Here is an 18,784-nt window from a genome sequence, read left to right as displayed (position 1 = left end):
AAATCTTACCCATAGGATAAATTTTATATAAATAGTTCAACAGTGTTATTTCTCTACTAGTTCCTTGAAACCAATTCTAGCAAAGTGGATATATTTGGTAATTAGTCAAACAAACAAAAAAAATTGGGGGAGGGGATTAAGAGAATCATTATTTCAAGATTTTGCTTCTAACATGAATACAAACCCACATTCATTTAAAATTCTCTGTGCTGACTTCTTTATCCAATTATTTCCTAACTTTTAAAAATTATTTAAATCAAGGTTTGAAGGACATTAATGGGACCTAATGAAATTCACTTTAAATCAACTCTAAGCCTACAACAAATTTAAAAAGAAGACAGAAGAGCTTAATTCCTAGTCAAGTTCATTATTAAGTATACATAATAACCTCAAACAAACCCTTTCACAAAGAACATGAGGATTGGCCACCTTCTTCATTGAAAAACCTGCTACCTACTAATAAGATGGTTATCTTCCTATATGTATTGTTCCTGACACTTGCAGTGTTAGATAGGTACCTAGGTGCCATTGAAGACCTTTAGTAGGCATTTAACTCTTGTCAAGGATAGTCATGGGCCAATTTTAACATTTCTCTGTCCTATGGAGGGGCAGATAAAAGAATGAAATACCACAACAGAGAAGCTGTCAGAGTTCTAACTGAAGGGAGAGAAAGAGAGAATATGTAACTGGGACATTCTATGTGAGCAATCCACTTTTCTAAGTCATTGATGTTCTACATTCTATATGTAACTAGAATTTCTCCAAAGAGAGGCCAGATCTGTTAATATTCAAATGTAAGACAGACTGTGTCACTTTCATGTCTGGTTTTTCATTAGCTACAGGTTAAAGGTACTCCTGGATGTTCACCTCCTTTTCTGGCATCATCTGGAAAAGTTTCGTCATTGAAATAAACAGGGAACACTGATATGATAGGTAGAATAACCATCCCAGAAAGATATCCACATCCTAATCCCTGGAACCTGTGGATATGTTAGGCTACATGGCAAAAGGAAACTGAGATTGCTAGCCAGCTGACTGTGGGATGAGGATTATCCTGGCTTCTCCACGTGCACCCAATGCAATCACCAGGAGCTTATAAGTGGAAGGCATAGGCAGAAGGGACAGAGCTAGAGAGTTGGTAGCAAGAGAAGGACTTGGTGTGATGCTACTATCTTTGAAAGTGGAGAAATAGCCACCAGACAAGGTATATGTGTGGCCTCACAAGGCTGGAAAGGACAAGGGAAGTGATTTCTCCCCTGAAGACTCCAAAGGGCAAGCAGCCCTGCCAAGCCTTGACTGTGACTCAGTAAGACTCATTCTGGACTTGAAATAAAAGAGTACAGGATAGCTGGGAGGAGTGCCATATGCCTACAATCCCTGTAACTAGGAAGGCTGAGACAGGAGGATCACAAGTTTGAGGCCAGCCTGAGCAACTTAGCAAAACACTTGACCAAAATAAAACATAAAAATGTGGGGGTATAGCTTAGTGGTAGATTGCCAAATTCATTCCCAAATACTGTCAAAAAGAAAAAAGAAAAAGAAAAAAAGAATATAGGATAACAAGTTTGTGTTATTTTAAGTCTCTAAATTGGGGGTAATTTACTATACCAGCTATAAAAATCTAACACAATGAACTATCTTTGAACTGGAAATCTGACTTGAAATGGTCTTTGAGAATAATCAGATGAGGGGAAAAAGCAAGAAGGGAACAATCTTCCAGAAACTAAGCATCACCAAGATGGAAGAATTATTAAAGGAAATTTTTGGCATATTTCATTGATTCTTGCACTTACATTTCAAAATACAATATTTGTCTCTTCAAAGATGGCATAAAGCCAGACATTATGTGGAAAGTAATAGGTATCCATGACTCTGAGATGAAAATGATTCAGGAAAGCCCGACTTGGAACAGGAAGAAGTTTTACAGATATCTTGACTAATTTATTTCATCTATAATTTCATGTATACATATACACATATACATATATCAATGTCTACATATATAGACATATGTACATGTATATATAAGTAAGTCTGTGCATGCAAAAGTGAAATATGGCAAATTTCTAGCTAAGTCCAAATAAGTCTATAATAACTATTTAAATAAAAGTAAAACAAATGGCAAAAGTGATGTGAAAGTCACCTGTCATAATTATATTGGCATCATTTTTAAAAAATTTTTTTGTAATATCACAAAGTGTATCCTTGTAAAATCAATGGCACCTTAGATTCTCGGAGATACTGCTTAATGGGTACATTTTGTGGTGATGAAAATGTTTTGGAATTAGATGGAAGTGATGGTTGCACACTTTGAATGCACTAAATGTCAATGAAATGTTCACATTAAAAATAGTTTGATTAATTTTTAATATCAGAATTTTACCTCAACTTAAATTTTTTTAAAAATAAAAATTTCTTCCAAAGCTAGTCTGATCACTTATCTGATTATGATTGTTCTATCCTTCTTTACCCTGATCTCTCTCTTACCCAGGATGCTAGTAATGTTTTGCAAAGCTACCAAGTGGCAAATATGGAAATTGTAGCAGAAAAACTTCTAGGTCCAAAGTGGACCTAGAAAATACATGAGCTGAGAACTTGATTATGAAGTGAAGTGTACACTCTTCAGCCTAACGAAAGGACAGAACCCAGGGATTCTACAAGACTCCATTTCTCTGATGTTAACTTCTAAATATATCAAAAAGCTAGTTTTAGGACACACACACTGTTAATAATCTAAATCTTTATATGGTAATAAGTGAATCATATATGCTATGCATAGAATATGAAATCTATAAGTTAATAAATTATATTAGTGATCAGGCATAAATTTTAAAGAATATCTGAGTAAATGCTGAAACTTCTAATTTAAACAAAGGATTAAGAAAAATAGTAATTTGTATATTTTGTCAACTTTGCCAGTAAATGATACTAAAGTGCACAGACACTTTGTATTTTACTTTTTCAAAAAAAAAAATTCATGATTTTTACCCCAATTGTGATTATCAAAATAGTGTCTTTATAAGGAAATGAGTGATTACTTTTATAACTGTAAAGTTGTGTAAATTTACTGGCATGTAAGTTTCAAAATAAATTAAATAAACATGTGCTTTCATTACATTCTGAAAGAAATAACTTCTATATCTCTTTTCTACATGTATCTGCCTTTAGAAGGTTCTTTCTCATTTCCAAATACTCATCAACAAATTATGCTTATGGCAGTTGTAATTTTTACTTAACACCCAAGTGGATGATTTAAAAATATGCTCATAGGAAAATCATACAATTTGTTTTGATGTTCTACTAGAAGTAAGTTGTAATTCTTAAGCTAGAATGTAATTTATAAAACACATAAATGGAACATAAAACAATCGCATGAAACATATCCAGGCAGACACATTTTAAACACACTTCACACTGAATTGTAAGCAATGTTGTATAAACGTAGACTAAATTGTATATGAGAAACATCCATTCAGTTATACTGGCTATGGATATAATACTCTTGCAAAACTAAAAAATAAAAATCAGAGAATTTCAAGAAACAGAATATTACTTCATAAATGTAAGATAAAGTATTAGCCCATTCCACTTTACTCCACAAATGTTTATCTTTTAGATTAAAAAATACATGCATTTGGTGGTGGCTGTTTTTCTTCTTTTTCATTTAGTCACAAAGATTCATATTAGGATTCACTCTTTTTTGTATTTTCAACTACAGATATTTTCAAACATTTATGGTACTCACAGCATTTAATAGAAATTCATGCCTCCACTGAGATTACCTTATGCAATCTAATCCTAGTCCCCCAGCACGTCCTATTCTGCTCTTCTTCTGCACAGAGCATTTTCAGGTCTCGAGGCCCTCCTGCTTTGTTAGGCTAGAAGGGCCACAGCACATTGTTTATAGTTAATGCATATCTTGAAGGTAACACCTGTTGAAATAAAAGCCACTAAAATTTTCCTATATATAAGAGAAAGCTGTCTCTTTATTAAAAAAAATTAAAAGAATCTCAAGCTTACCTAAAAGGCTGAGGCTTGCTTTATTGATTTTTCAAAATATTAAACCTGTACCTTAAAGCAGAATCCATAGTTAGTTTGTGCTCCGTGTTTTTTTTTTTTTTTGCCCGCCCGTGACACATAAATATCACTAGTGCCAAATTCGCTGAAAAACTGCAAATTCCATGGTTCCTTAAAAATATATAGGAGTGTTGAAATGGATACATGTTTGCAATATTTCTTTTTGTATGTTTATAGTGTTACATAATGTATTCCTTGGGCAAACATTACCTAAATACAATTTCAATATAATATGACAAAAAGAAAATAATTTTTTTAAAAAAACCCTGTGTCATTACACCATTAAATAATCAGGAACTTGATACAGTTTTATTAAAATTGACAAGTGACAATTTCTTTATAATGTAAGACACGCATATGTGCGGGCATACACACACACATTCTATTTTAAACTCTCTATTCTCTTTATTCATCATTTCCAGGATTCAGAGAGAGAAGATAGGAATCAATGACTTTTGAACACGTTTTCTGAATCCAGGTTTCAAATCATGGTATCTCCATAAAGGGAAGAAGGTTAGTTTGGGCTTCTGTAGCAGTTAGGAAAAAGGTAAAGGAGACCATGTGTCCTGCTTCATTAGGCTACAACCACGCCTCATAGTTCTGTAGTATGTAATACACTACAGGAAACAACCAGAAGGGTTGTGTGACTATCTTGCTTTACAAGAAGGAAACTCATATCGCTGAGCTCAGGGAAATTATCTGGCAATGGACTGTGTCTGATTTTCAAGGCAAAGTGAAAACATGAACAGCTATTTCTTCTCTAGGAAATCTCTGAGAGTTAGAGCTAGTCATGGGAAATCACTGGGTCATATTATTCTGTGATAGGTTAATAACTTGGAGAAGTACTTAATTCTGAGGTTCAATGTATAATCAAAATTGGACAAAATGCATCTGTTCTCTAAAACTTTGTCATTAGCAGTATGGTCTCAGACCAGGAAAATCTTTATCCTCTAGGATCTTTATGAAAATTCAAATTATCAGGCCCCAACCCAGACCTAGTGAATCAATATCTACATTTTAACAAGATCTCACTGATCCCATATGCACTAAATTGTAGTAGCAGTATGTGTGTGGGCATGCACACACACACACAGAGAATGAGAGAGAAAATAATCAGCAATATTAGCAACCTTGTCCAAATACAAAAAGATTTCATTGTAATTTATAAATAGGCTTTCCCAACTATGGCAACTAGTAGAGCAAAATTTATCCGTATGTCTCTGTTCTTAAGCATTTCAATCTAATGAATGACCGTAGTTCTTAAGAACATTGATGAATAAGGCAGAAAAGAAAATAACAAAGATCTAGCATAGGTCCAATGGAAAAATGGGGAAGGAAGGAAAATGTACTCTTACTGTTAACATTTTTTAAAAAATGTATTCCTTGATAGACACTGATTTGATAATAAAATGTCTGATTTATATGAACATGGGATAAAACCATCCCTGTCCAGTGATGCTGTAGAAGTCAATATAACTCAATCATTCAAATGAAAGGGAAAAAAAGCTTGAGAAACACTGGAAGGCAGTAAGAAGCATGATGAGTCTTTTGTCTTGACCAATTTTTGTTCTTCTATTTAAGACACAACACTACAAGTCTGGGTTGGCATGGTTAGCAGGACGTAAACAGGTATGTGGGGGTATAAGGGAACAGATGGAAAGATAGGTAGAGATTTCTCTGCAAATCTAAATTACAGACACATCTCCAACACTTAAAGTAGAGGTTATTAACTCCCAAACAGCTGTTACATCCTTACAAAGTGAAATCAATCAAACCTCCTCCTCGAGAAGGACAGGACACAGCCTCCATGCCAGGTAAAAATGTTATATTTGACTTTAGATAATCTACACATTTTGTATCACAATCACTGAAGAGATCTAACATCCTCACATTTTTTCTTTGGCAGAGAACATAACGTCATTTCATATATTGCCTGAAACATGAGCTAATTAAAAGAATATTATTCACTGATGGATTGCAAAGTCAGACCCTGAATCTGGGGAAGGAATATGGCCTGTTCTGTTATATAATTAATGAGTGGGAGGGAAAGGGAATGAAGAGTAAAGTGAAAATAAAATGGGCTGTGGGTTTTAATGAGAGACCTGTTGAAGAAGTAAGAATATAGGAATTAAAGAGACATTATCACATCTTCCAGTCAAGAATCACTGGGGTAAGAATGAGATAAACATGATTGACTGGATTGAGAAGCCATTTCTCTCAGTCTCCCCTTCTTCCTCTTTTGCAATACTGTAAATTGAACCCAGTGCCTCGTGCATGTTGAGCAAGTGCTCTTCCCCTGAGCTACAGGTCCATCTCTAGAAGCCATTTGTTTCTCATAAGTTAAAAGTAAAATGTTAATCCCAGCACACATTTGTTTAAAATATACCTGTTATGTTACTGTATATATTAGAAACATTTAGGAAAAGAGCAACCTCATTGAAATGGTTAAGATGGAGCTTAAAACTTTAATAATAAAAGTAGACAGTTATTCATCCTAACATTATAATGTAAAAATTTGTAAACTAGTTTAAAATGCCCAAGAAAAGATAATTAGAGAATAATGGCTTCATCCTTCTAGAACTAAGATTACTGTTTCTTAGAGAGTGACTTCTAATGATTTTTAATTGATTTTATTCCTTTCTTTATCTCTTTCTCCAGGAATATTTCTCTAGGAACATTATTAACTGCTTCCTCTTCTTTTATGTCAGCCTGGCCATGTGCCATTTAATATGGTAGCCATTCCTCTCTTCTCCCCAATGCTATCCATTCCAGGTCAGATTCCACCACCTCCACTCTGGATTACTGAAATGATCTTCTAATTAGTATCCATACCTCTGGTCAATTTCTCTCTCCCTCTTTCCTCCAATACTTCCTCATTGCCTCCCCTATTTCTGACCCCTGTTTTTCTCTCTCCCTCTATCACTTTCTCTTCTTGATATCTTAAACTCCTCTCTGTGCCTATCTTAATCTTCTTAAGGTACTCACTTTATCATTTCTCTGCCTTATTAATGCTATTTCAATGGCTTTCTGTGGTGGGTTGAATGGTGTCTCTCCTGCCCCCAAAGAAATGTCCATATCCTAACCCTGGAAACTTTGAATGGGACCTTATTTAGGGAAAAAATTAAAAATAAATAGTCTTTGGAGATTGGTTAAGATAAGGATCTCGAGATAAGATCATTCTAGATGATTCAGGTGGGCTTTAAACATAACTAGTATCCTTATAAGAGATATAAAAAATTAAATACAAGGCCAAGTAAAGACAAAGGCAGAGATTAGAGTTAGCCACAAGCCAAGGTATACCTGGAGTTACAACTGGCCAACACTAAGAATTTAAAAGGTCAAATGATGAGAATGGGGAAAAATTGTCAAATGAACAATAAATGAACATCTCCAGCACAAAAGAAGAATATGAGTTTGCAGATTGCGTGTGTATGCAGACAATCAGGCAAGATTTAACAGACTTATTTCAACAGACCTAGAAATACAACAGGGGAAATGGCCAAACACAAATAATTATAAGAATAATCATTTCAGAGAAATGACAGTTCATCCATAAAGAAGGAAGAGTGTTGTCACTGACAATAACAAATTCATGAATACAAAAATAAATACCCTCTTATGAAAATCTTTAAAGGAATATTCCTTGAAAAATCTCAATGGATTGCACAAAATATCTACACTTATAAACCACAGACTATTAGGGGTCATAGACTATACATAGAAACATAGAATAGACAGTGCTAGAAGCTATGGAATATACACATGTCTAAGAGACCATATGTGTGGGTGTGACTATCTCCACATGTTTATCTATGTAATGGTGTGTGTAGGTCCAACATACCAACAAACAAACACATCCATTATTCCCTGATCATAACATCATAAATTCTTCTAGGAATTTATCATCTATGTAAGGAAAGACAACAGCACACCCAAAATAACTAAATAGTAATAAAGGACTCAGATGGGTGTTACTAACTGTTCTGTCTCTTCTGATGTTGATGAAAAGAAGGTCAGAAGTTAGCAAGATGAGTCTTATAACTGGGATATGTGGAAAAGTTGTAGCTGGGCACAGTGGCACACTCCTGGAATCCCAGCAATTTGGGAGGCTGAGGCAGGAAAATCCCAAATTCAAGACCACCTTCAACAACTTAGCAAGACCCTAAGAACTTAAAAAGACCCTATCCCCCACAAAAAATATGAAACTGACTGTGGATGTAGCTCATTGGTACTGAATACACAATCTTTAGTACCAAAAAGAAAGAAAAAAAGATGGAGATGCAGGGAGAAAATTGAAGATATAATCTATGTTGGACCTCAAAACATTCAGCCTTGGATAAAGAGAAAGGAGTAAACTCAGGGTGGGGAAAAATGAGCAACATATGTGGTACAGAAATAAGAGCATCCAGATATCCTCAAAGATATATAGAAACTAGTTTGAAATAAAACTGAACAGTTTTTAAACATATCATGATAAATCTTTAGAATACAAAACATTGTCACCACCTCCTGATATCAGGTAAGAAAATAATAAATATAACAAAGTAAAAAATCTGTTTTAATTTACAGCTAATAATCTTACATAGCATATCACAGATACTTAATTTGCCTTTGATGTTCCCTTAGTAGAAAAATATAAACTAGATCTTCTTAGAAGGATGTAAATTTTTTTCCAGGACTTCTTTCCCTGTTCTTCCACATGTAAGAAGCCATGGATTTCAGGATGTGTGCTTGAACTTAGAAACATCTTGAAGAAAAATTAGACTCTCCCCTAATATTATGGAAACAATGATTTTGTAGCCTTTTACCAATCAAATGTAAGTATGAAAAACTAAACAATATCAATATCAAACATCAAAATTATAAACTAGTTGATTATCTATTTGTAAATCTGGATATCATCTATAGGGTGAAGTCCTATACTTCTCATCCTTTCCCATTTTTTTTTTGTGTGTGTGTGAGTTTACAGGTTTATCTATTGATTTCCTTGTGTTATACCATAGAAGACCACAATCCTGACTTCAATTATTAAAGACAAGAAGTTGAGCCAACTTCACTTTGCTGATGAGAATATACAATCTCTTATCTTCCATAGTTCTGTCATGGGGTAGTATGGCAGGCTGGGTTTTTTCCAAAGAGGACTGCAACCATAGTTCCCATCCCACATGTCCTTCTGCAATTTCATCTTGGCTTTAACCATGAAAAGGCAGAGTTTGTTTCTCCATCCACCCTGAATCAGTGTAAGCCTATCACTGCTTGGACCAAAATAAAATTGTAGAAGTAACCCTTTGCCAGTTCTAGATATGTCCTAGCCTGATGGCTTTCAAACCAACTTGACTTCTGCAAGTCAGATGCCACACAGGAAATGTGATTATCTGGAAACCCCCATGGGTGAGAAGCCCAGTGAAACTGGAAAAGCTCTGGAGGACAAAATGCCCCACAGAAGGAGAAAGAGAGGACAGGAGTTGAGCATCACAGCATGTGTGGTAAAAGGGACAGCTTAGAAGGAGACCTTGAATCTTCTCTAACCACTGAGTCAAAGTGCTTCAGAGATGAAGCAAACTCTTCTTAAATCCCTACCCCTCAAAATGGTTGGCAAAATGCAGATGGGTCCTTTAAACCATTAAGTTTTGGGAGACTGGGTTATACAGTAGTAATTAACTGAGATGGGGGCACACATTGATCAGGGAAAGGAGAATGGAAGGGAGCCACTCCGTGTGCGTGGCCATGCTCAGTGTCCTTAATAAGACACTGGAAGTGCATTAGGTCTCATTAAAAGAAGAAAATAGAAATCCCTATGAATAAACAAATGGAAGAACTGAAAGTAAGAGATATTATTAACTACAACAATGTACTTTATTTTTAAAGACTATTCAGGGAAATGCCAATAGTACATATTTACATTTTCAAAGTAATTTACTAATTTTTTAAATTTAATGAGCCACAGATATTAATTAATTGACATGTAAAACAGGCAAGTAAGTTTTTTAGTTTGAGTGCTTTCCAAGTTATTAAACCAAACCAACTAAATTTTAAAAAGAGAGTCATACAGGTCAAACTAGAAAAAAAAGAAACCTTTTAAAAAGTGGAAACATTACCTCAGTGGAGAGAAGAGGTCAGGGGCACATGCAGGACTATCTAATTCCAAAGCCTACAATTTTTCTTATTTTTATAATTTAGCATTAAAGCAATACAACTATGTTAGAGGAGGATTTGGGAAAGGAGATAGAAGAAAACCTCCACCCCACCACTGAGTCACAATACAATGGTGAAGCCTACAGGGAGCTGAGAGTTGGGAGTCCTGAGGTTGTCATTTACCCTAACATTCAGATGGGGGGGAGGCTCTGTGAAACCCAGCGGCATAGAAGCAGCCTTCAGAAAAACATCTGGGGATTAATCATATTTCTAAAATATTCTGAAGTATGAAAATAAAGCATGCCCACAGGAAACAAATCTATGGTAGATATGCCTAATATATTAAAATCATATTGTATTGGAAATATTAAAAGTTATCTTTATGAAATACCAGAGAATACTGAGTGAGTTCAGGAATGCCTAGAGCTTAGCTTCAATCCTCATGAAGACATAGCTCAACATTAACCTGTGAAAAACAACTGCAGAGCTTCTGATACCAAATCTACTAATCTATCAAAATTAAAATAAACTGTTCATTTATTATAATGACAATATCTTAGGAAAATTTCCCCCTCAAATAACTGCTAGTTTGGAAGAAATGAATCTAACAGATACAAAAGTAAGGAGATTTTTAATTAGATAACCAGCATTCATGATTCAGCTAAGAATATCTTACAATTCTATGCCAGTATTTCTGTCACAGCTATTACAGATGTTGGTATATGAAACAAATATATCTGTATATCCCTCCATTCATTTAATTGCTAAGTATTTTATCACAAATAGAATTGAAGGTGTTTATTATGAATGCTAATACTATATATCTATTGATAAAATGTCTTCAATTTACTGAGAATTTTGATTTTTTAAAAGAAAAACATAACCTATACACACATCACAAAGCAAAACTCTAAAGTTTCCTTTCATAGTGTACATTTTTAAATGTTTAAAATCCTTTGACAACTGGCCAGAACTGGGAAGAAAAATATTTTTATGGGGATGTATTGATTTAGGGCATTCTTTACCCAGCTTTTTGTTTGGTTGGTTCTTTGTTTGTTTGTTTGGTTGGTTGGTTAGCTTTTTGCCTCCCCCCCAAAAAAAATTAAACATTCAAGTCAACATGTTGAAATATGAGCATGCCTAATAAGGACCTAAAATTTTCCCATTATTATGTGATTTCTTACGTATTTTAATGGAAATATATATTTACCTGTAAAATTTGTGTTGGGGATATTTCACCGTTGGTTTCAGTTGCAAAAGACACCATATGCTATGGAAAAAAATACTGACAAAAAATAAAGGTTAAACTATCACTAAATCCATGCTAGAAAAGTTTGAATTATGACCAGTATAGAAATCTAAAACAGAAGATCCTTAAGCCAATGTATCTAAAATCCACATTAAATGCTTCTGAAAATGCTGGTCCTTGGACTGTACCCTCAGGCACCTTCCCAGGTAGAGCTGGGCCCAGATGACAATGATGCAGAGAGATGCTCTGACCTGGAGTCATAGGACACTGCCCTCAAGTTGAAAATGAGTTTGTTCTCACATCTTTTCCCCAAATCCTCCAACTACTCTACCAGGAACGAAAAGACTACTGACCCATTTTACAAAATCAAGGTTCACAGAAGTCAAGGGAAAAGGCTGTTCCCAGGTTCACAGTCAAGAACATAGAGAAACCAGGACTCAGTGTGGGAAGTAAAAGTCCAATTCTTTCCACTTACTGTTTTTCCAAACTTGTTTAATCATAAAATTCACCCAAGGCAGTTGTTTAAAATAGAATTTCCCAGACCTCATTCCTGGAGTTTCTGATTTAGTAGGTCTGGCCAGGTCTTGGAGTCTGTGTTTTTAATAAATACTGGGACTCCCTTAGGTAAATTTTATGATCAGACAATTTTGGAAAAATATATTCTACTATATTTCCTCTAGGGCAGGGTTTTCAACAGCAGGTCTACTAACATTTTGTCTAATAATCCTGTATTGTGGGGCTGTCTTGAGCCTTAGAGGCTGTTCAGCAGAATTCTAACTTTGCCCACTTTGGCACTGCTCCTGCTGACCCCCACCCCACCCCCAGTCCTACAACCAAAACTGTATCCAGATATTGTCAGATCACCCAGTTGAACCATTGACTCCAAATATACAAAGTGAATGTCTCGTCTTATTTAAATTACAAATAATAATAATAATAATAATAATAATAATAATAATACAGAAATGAGCACCAAACCATATTTCTTTAAATACAACTTTTTAAATTCTAGCTTTTAATAAAGTTTTGCAACAAGAAAACACTTTCCCTTCAAATCTATTTAATTTTTATTAGAACTCTTATTTTCTTTGTCAAAGATCTTCCCATTATGTTTCTATTAATAGGTTAAAATAAAAGAGAATGTAAGAGGTCTTTCAGGGTTTGAAAATATTCTATTATGATGTGTATCATATATTTTCATAAAGGATCATTTCAATCCAATTATCCAAAACTTAGTGTAAAAATATGCTACTGTTGCAGAGACAAAAACAATTTAAAATAATGAGCCCAGAGGCTATTCTGACTTCTCTACATCCCTAGTCTTTATTAGAATGTGACATACATTTATTTTCTTTTAAAGAGAATTATAATGAAAGTAGTATTTGCTAGATAATATGCTACTCTTTATCTCATTTCTATTTAGCTCAAAAATTATTTCACTAAAAACAAAATAATTTGAAGCATCAAGATTCATGTCAACCTTAAATTTATGGCTAAGCTACACATTCCCAATGATTACCAATCTATTTTTGTTTTAGAAAGTTTCTTACTTAAATTTCCTAAATATTGTGAAAAAAACTTAACCTACATTTTGGAATACATTTGAGGACCTATAATAATTTATCTCAAAGTCAAATGTACAGTTGCTTTGTCTAGTTTTCCTCTAAGGAAAGAAAAAAAGCAATAATGCCTCCAAAGAAGGTTTACCTATGTTTTTATGTTAAATGACTAAATGCATCTCAATTGAGATTCTGCAAGTAAGGCTAAAGAAATGTTTTATATGTGTCTGAACTTCTTGCATCATGGTGACTAATCATTGTTAGAATAAAAAATGTGAGTATAATTTTAAAGGGCCAGAATCACTAAATGGAACTGGATTTTATTGATAGTGACCATATTATTCATGTAAAATTTAACTGATTCATTTAAATTCCATTGATTGTTAATGGAGATTTCACTTACCATTGGGTTTTTAAAGAATTCATATTTGGCATATTTTGTTCTAAAGTACAGCTTATTTTCTTCTTCCATTTCCCAGTTAGACAGCACTTCAATCACCAGCTCATGGTCTTTGAGTGTTCTTTCTGTGTAGAATGCTTCAGTGAAGATGTTAACAGATAAACACACACACACACACACACACACACACAGACACACACACACAACTGTACAAACGTTTAGAATAGATTTTGTATACATATCTCATATGCATAGAAAATTTCAACTCAATTCCTAAATATCCAGATTAATAAAAGTTTCTCATCAATTTTGAATTAGTAATTCAATTTTTATATCAAAGCAGTCATCTGAAAAGAAAAATTTCATATCACAATGTACATTTTGCTAATTCTCAATTTCCTTTTATTGCTATGCAAATTATGATATAAATTTAATTACAAATCTGCATTAAGATACAAGAGCTATTCTTCCTCCAACTCATAATGGTGCCAAAATTAAAATATTTGTTTTAGGGTTGAACAATTCACCTCATAAGGGATGAAGAATTTTGACAGATTCAACACACATTTAAGAGGCATAATTTGGGTAGATGAGAAAAAAATTAAAATAGATTCTTTAAAAAGAAAATGTTAATGAAAGTAAATACAGATTTTTTTAAGAACCTCAATTCCTTATGGTACTTTGTACTTTCAAAACTAATATTAAGGAAAATACAACTTGTATTAACAATAAAGATAATTAGGTAAGGGGGGAAAGCACTGGGTAGAAAAGACATTTGAATGATTGAGCAATGGCAATTTAAATAGGTAAAACATAATACCAAATTCCTATTTCAATAAGAAACTGTAATGATATTCATATACTATTATTTATAATAGCCTCAAACTGGAAGTTACCCGAAAGTCTAGATACTTGCATATGAATATGACGTGAAAATAAATAAGTTGTATAAAAGCATTCCCAGAAATGTGGATTAATTTCAGAAACATTTAGTGAAAGAAGTCAGGCCCAAATAGTACATACTGCATGATTCCACTTACATAGATTCAAAACAGAAAAAAAATATGCTATGGTGCCAGAAATGCAAACAATGCCAATACAGGATAAATGAGGAATGCAGGGAACCACTGGGGTAAGGTCAGTGCTGTGTTTCTTGATCTGGGTATTGACTACCTAGCTACATGGCACTCTCTGAGAAGTCACAGAGTTATCCACGTTGGCTTGCTCACTTTTCTTGATGTGTGTCATAATTCCATAAAACAATGGGGGAAAAAAGTAACTGTAAAATTATAAATGCAAAAGAGCAAATGGAGAATAGCCAACAAAAGAATAAGAGATTCTCTTCTTTTTTAATATTTCTAGGACCTTTTTTTTTCTTTTCATGAATAGAATGTGACCAAACATTACAAACACTTTATTCATGTTTACTGATGATATTTACAGAGAATATTCAAATAATCAGAAATGATCATTTACAATACTATACATTAAATTATGAGGAATATAACCCACCCTTACTATAAAAATTATCTAAGTTGACCCAAGATAGTTCATGTACATTAGAAATAGCTAAAAATTTAAAAAAAAATTAGAAAATATTTGGCAAGTGCTAGAAATCTAGAAGAATTCTCCAACATCTGTTCTCTTATCTCGACATTTGCTTCATGCTTTTGTTCGAGCTTTGAAAGCTGCAGAATTGTATAAATGCCTTTCAAAACGAGAAATCTTCATTGTTTTAAGTGTTGCAGCATCAAGCAGCACTGGGGGTCCAAGTTCAAATACATTGCGAAGGAATTCATTTGACTGCAAGTGGTATTGCATTCCTGATCCAAGAACCTCCTTAAAGGTGTCATAGGTGTGTTTCTTGACCCAGCTATCAATATACATGCGTTCAGGACCAAATTTAACAGTTTCTGTTGGAAAATCCCGTTCCTCTACTGCCCTCAGGACATCTCTGAAAACAGACCGCTGCTTTCTCTTGTCCACTTTGGGCCGGTGTTTATTTCCAACTGTAGCCAAAGCTCTAAGCATCTGTGTCAAAGACTCCATGTCTTCATAAAAAAAAGTCACTCTCCATTCCTCTGGCCAATTCAAAAAGAAGTGCCAAAGATTCACCAGCAGCTATTCTCATGTTTACATCATCACAAGAAAGGAGGCTTGGAAGTTTATGGAAATGCATCTCCAGCTTTTTCTTTACTTCATTGATTGGGCATATAGTCAGTAATAATGTCCATGCGAGAAGTGAGCTGATATGAAGCACTATGTTTGGAGTGCTGCAAATAACATTACTGTCTTTCTCCTTGAGATAGGACTTGGTGAAGATATTTTCCAAACATTCCAGAGTTGAATACAGCTCAGTAATATCATCTGTGGCAATAAAACTGCAAACACCAAAGGAAGTTGCACAAGATTGTCTAGCCTGGATACTAGCTGTCCCATCACAAATTATTTTCTTTAGGACTGGTCCAAGAGTTTTTAAAATCTCTTCACTTTCAATTCCAGGGCCTAGCTGAATACAAAGAACAGAAGCAAGCACTGCAGCTGCCCGCTGCTCGTCGCTCTTCTCTTTTTTTAGACAGCGTTCAATGCTATCAGTTAAAGTCATTCTTCTTTCCAGAATAAATTCATAAAACATTTTTGAAGCCAGTACATTTTTAATACCTTCAAGAGCTGCCTGCCTTGTCTTCACACTCTTATCCAGGGTCAGGTCAATTAATCCCTTTAACTTGTACTCTAAGTCTTCCTGAGTTCCTTCCTCATCAAGGACTTCTGGCCCATCTTCAGCAAAACTGGAAGGATCACTGTAACCACTGCAATGGCTCATTGTTTCAATTGATGCATCCTCATCACTAAAAGGTTGAACATTTCGATGCTGGCCACCTGCCGTTGCTGCAGCTGCCCCTGAGCCGCCGCCACCACCGCCACTGCCACCGCGGTGGGGAGTGTTCCGCTTCTTATTTTTCGGCATCGTGGGACGCCAGGTGCCGTCTAAACTCGGAGTTTAGTGAGGATCAGCCGATGGAGCTGCACTTTCTACTCGTACATCTGTGAGGCGGGCGGCTGAAAGGCGAGTCTTCGGCTAACAACAGAGGAGAGAAGCGGCGGGGGTAAAAATGGGCGGTGGCGGCAGCAGAAATCCCTGTGAAGAGCTGTGATCGGAAACGATACATGTTTCTCTCTAGCGCGGGAGCTAAGGATCTAGGACCTTTTTGAAAAAATATCTATGCCTCAGAAATTCAATGCTCAGTAGTGATCTGTGACTTACTGAACCTGAACCCTTGAAAGCAATGTCATCCTTAAATAGAAGCTTATTCATCTGAAAAGAAGTTCTTGAAAGAGTACTCAAAGAATTTTGATGAGTTTGAGTTAAGTGTATATCAACACTCTTGGTTCTGTTCTTAACTCTGATTGCTCCTTTTCTGTCTCATTGACTGGCTCCCTTCACTGCTTCTCTTTCCTACGACTTGACTTAGTCCTTCACTCAATACCTTCCTTTGTCCTTCCTCAAACTAATTCACCCCCTCCCCTTTTTCATCACATCTGGGAGGTTTCTTCAACTGGAATCTCTGCCTAGAAGTACCTTCAGCCAAGGTCCAGTCCTACCTTCTGACACTCTCCACCAACTCAAGCACAGTTCACCTGAAATGAAAGTCAGTATGGTGGTTCTTCAAAATAGTAAACATGGAATTACCATATGATACAGCAATTCCAGTCATGGGTGAGTAACCCAAAGAAGTCAAAGCAGAGATTTAAAGATATTCGTACAACAATGTTCACAGAAGCATGAATCATAAGAGTCAAAAGGCTAAAGCAACCCAATGTTCATCAAAGGACTAATTCATAAACACAATGGAATAGTCACTTTAAAAAAAAGGATGAAGTTCTGACATATGCTACACCATGGATGAACCTCAAAGTTACTATGATAAGTGAAAAACTACAATCAGAAAAGGTCAAATACTGTAATGCTACCATTTATACAATACACCTAGAATAGTCAAAGTCACAGAGACAGAAAGTAGAATGGAAGTTGCCAGGAACTGGGGGTGAGGGGGGCAAGGAGTTATTGTTGACTTGGTATAGAGTTTCATTATGGGAAGATAAAATGTTCTAAAGATAAATAGTGGTTATCATTGCATGACAACATAAATGAATTTAATGCTGATGAACTGCACATTTAAAAATAGTTAAAATGGTAAAGTTTATGTGATATACATTCCATAATTTTTAAAAACAGCTTAAAGCAAAATAAATTCATCTTTCTTTTTATATCTTAGATTTTTCTCCACTATGATAAGTGTTATTTTTACCACATTCTCTCAAAGAAATGTAGAATTAAGTCACACTTTCATTTTTCTCAACCTCCTCTCCAATATCCTTTACTCCTGATATCACCAGCTACCAGGTGTTCTTACTCCAAGTGTCACTCATAACCAACAACTCCTAAACACACACACACACACAAACACATACACACAAGCTTTTCCACCATCACTGCTATTGTTGGACCTTCATTTTTTTTCTTGAAAAGCCTCTTGTCTCCAAATTTCTTCCAATCCAACCTGAACACTGTTATCACAGCAACTTCCTGTCTCCCAAGATAGTTGTCTGAATGTGAATCCTGCTTAAAAAATTTGTCTACTTCTACTTGTTACAAGATAAACCAACGTAGTTTGGTAGCTGTAAGTTATTCATCCATTCAATGAACAAAGATTTACTAAAGGCCTGCAATTTATCAGGAACTCCTCTCAGAGCTAAGATTTTTGTAGTGGATAAGTCAGTAAGAAATAACTGCCTTCATGAGGCTTTGGGGAATAAATGGATGATAAATAAAAGGTAAATCTTAAAAGGTGGCAATAAACTCTACAGACAAAAATGGAGCATGGAAGAACAAAAGTGCTAGTGCTAAGTAGAAAATGATGAAAGGAATCCATTCCCAATAGCTCACCACAGAAGGGCTTATTGAGAAGGGAATCTTTAAACAAGACCCAAGGAGAAGAGAGCATGAGCCCAGGGGATACTTAGAGGAAGAAGAACAAAGCCATTGAGATGAGACCAAGGCTGGTATTTCTGGAGCTTGGCAAGGAGGTTAATGCTGAGTAAGCACATGGGACAGTACCAGGATTAGAGGCCAGAGAAATAATGGAGATGAGATGGGAGGCTGTATTGGGCCCTGCAGACCTTAGTAAGGACACAGCTTTTCCTCTGAATTACGTGAGAAATCATGCTGAACACAGGGAAAACCTGAGCTGACATATTTTAATTAGATCATACTCACTACTGAGTGAAGAAGTGACTTTAAAAGTTGTAAGGGTTGAAAAACAAAGTCTATTTCATAGGCTACTTCAATGAACCCAGAGTGAA

The 18,784-nt window shown here is 35.1% G+C and overlaps 2 pseudogenes; both read right to left on the bottom strand.

Annotated features, from left to right (window-relative positions):
• LOC143385951 (growth factor receptor-bound protein 14-like) overlaps positions 1 to 18,784 on the bottom strand; it is a 59,117-nt pseudogene that overhangs the window by 11,075 nt on the left and 29,258 nt on the right.
• On the bottom strand, positions 14,900 to 16,401 carry LOC143385952 (interferon-related developmental regulator 1 pseudogene; annotated as a pseudogene).

Source organism: Callospermophilus lateralis, chromosome 11 (assembly GCF_048772815.1).
Source record: "Callospermophilus lateralis isolate mCalLat2 chromosome 11, mCalLat2.hap1, whole genome shotgun sequence".
Classification (NCBI taxonomy): Eukaryota; Metazoa; Chordata; class Mammalia; order Rodentia; family Sciuridae; genus Callospermophilus; species Callospermophilus lateralis.
This window is presented reverse-complemented; position numbering and strand designations above follow the sequence as displayed.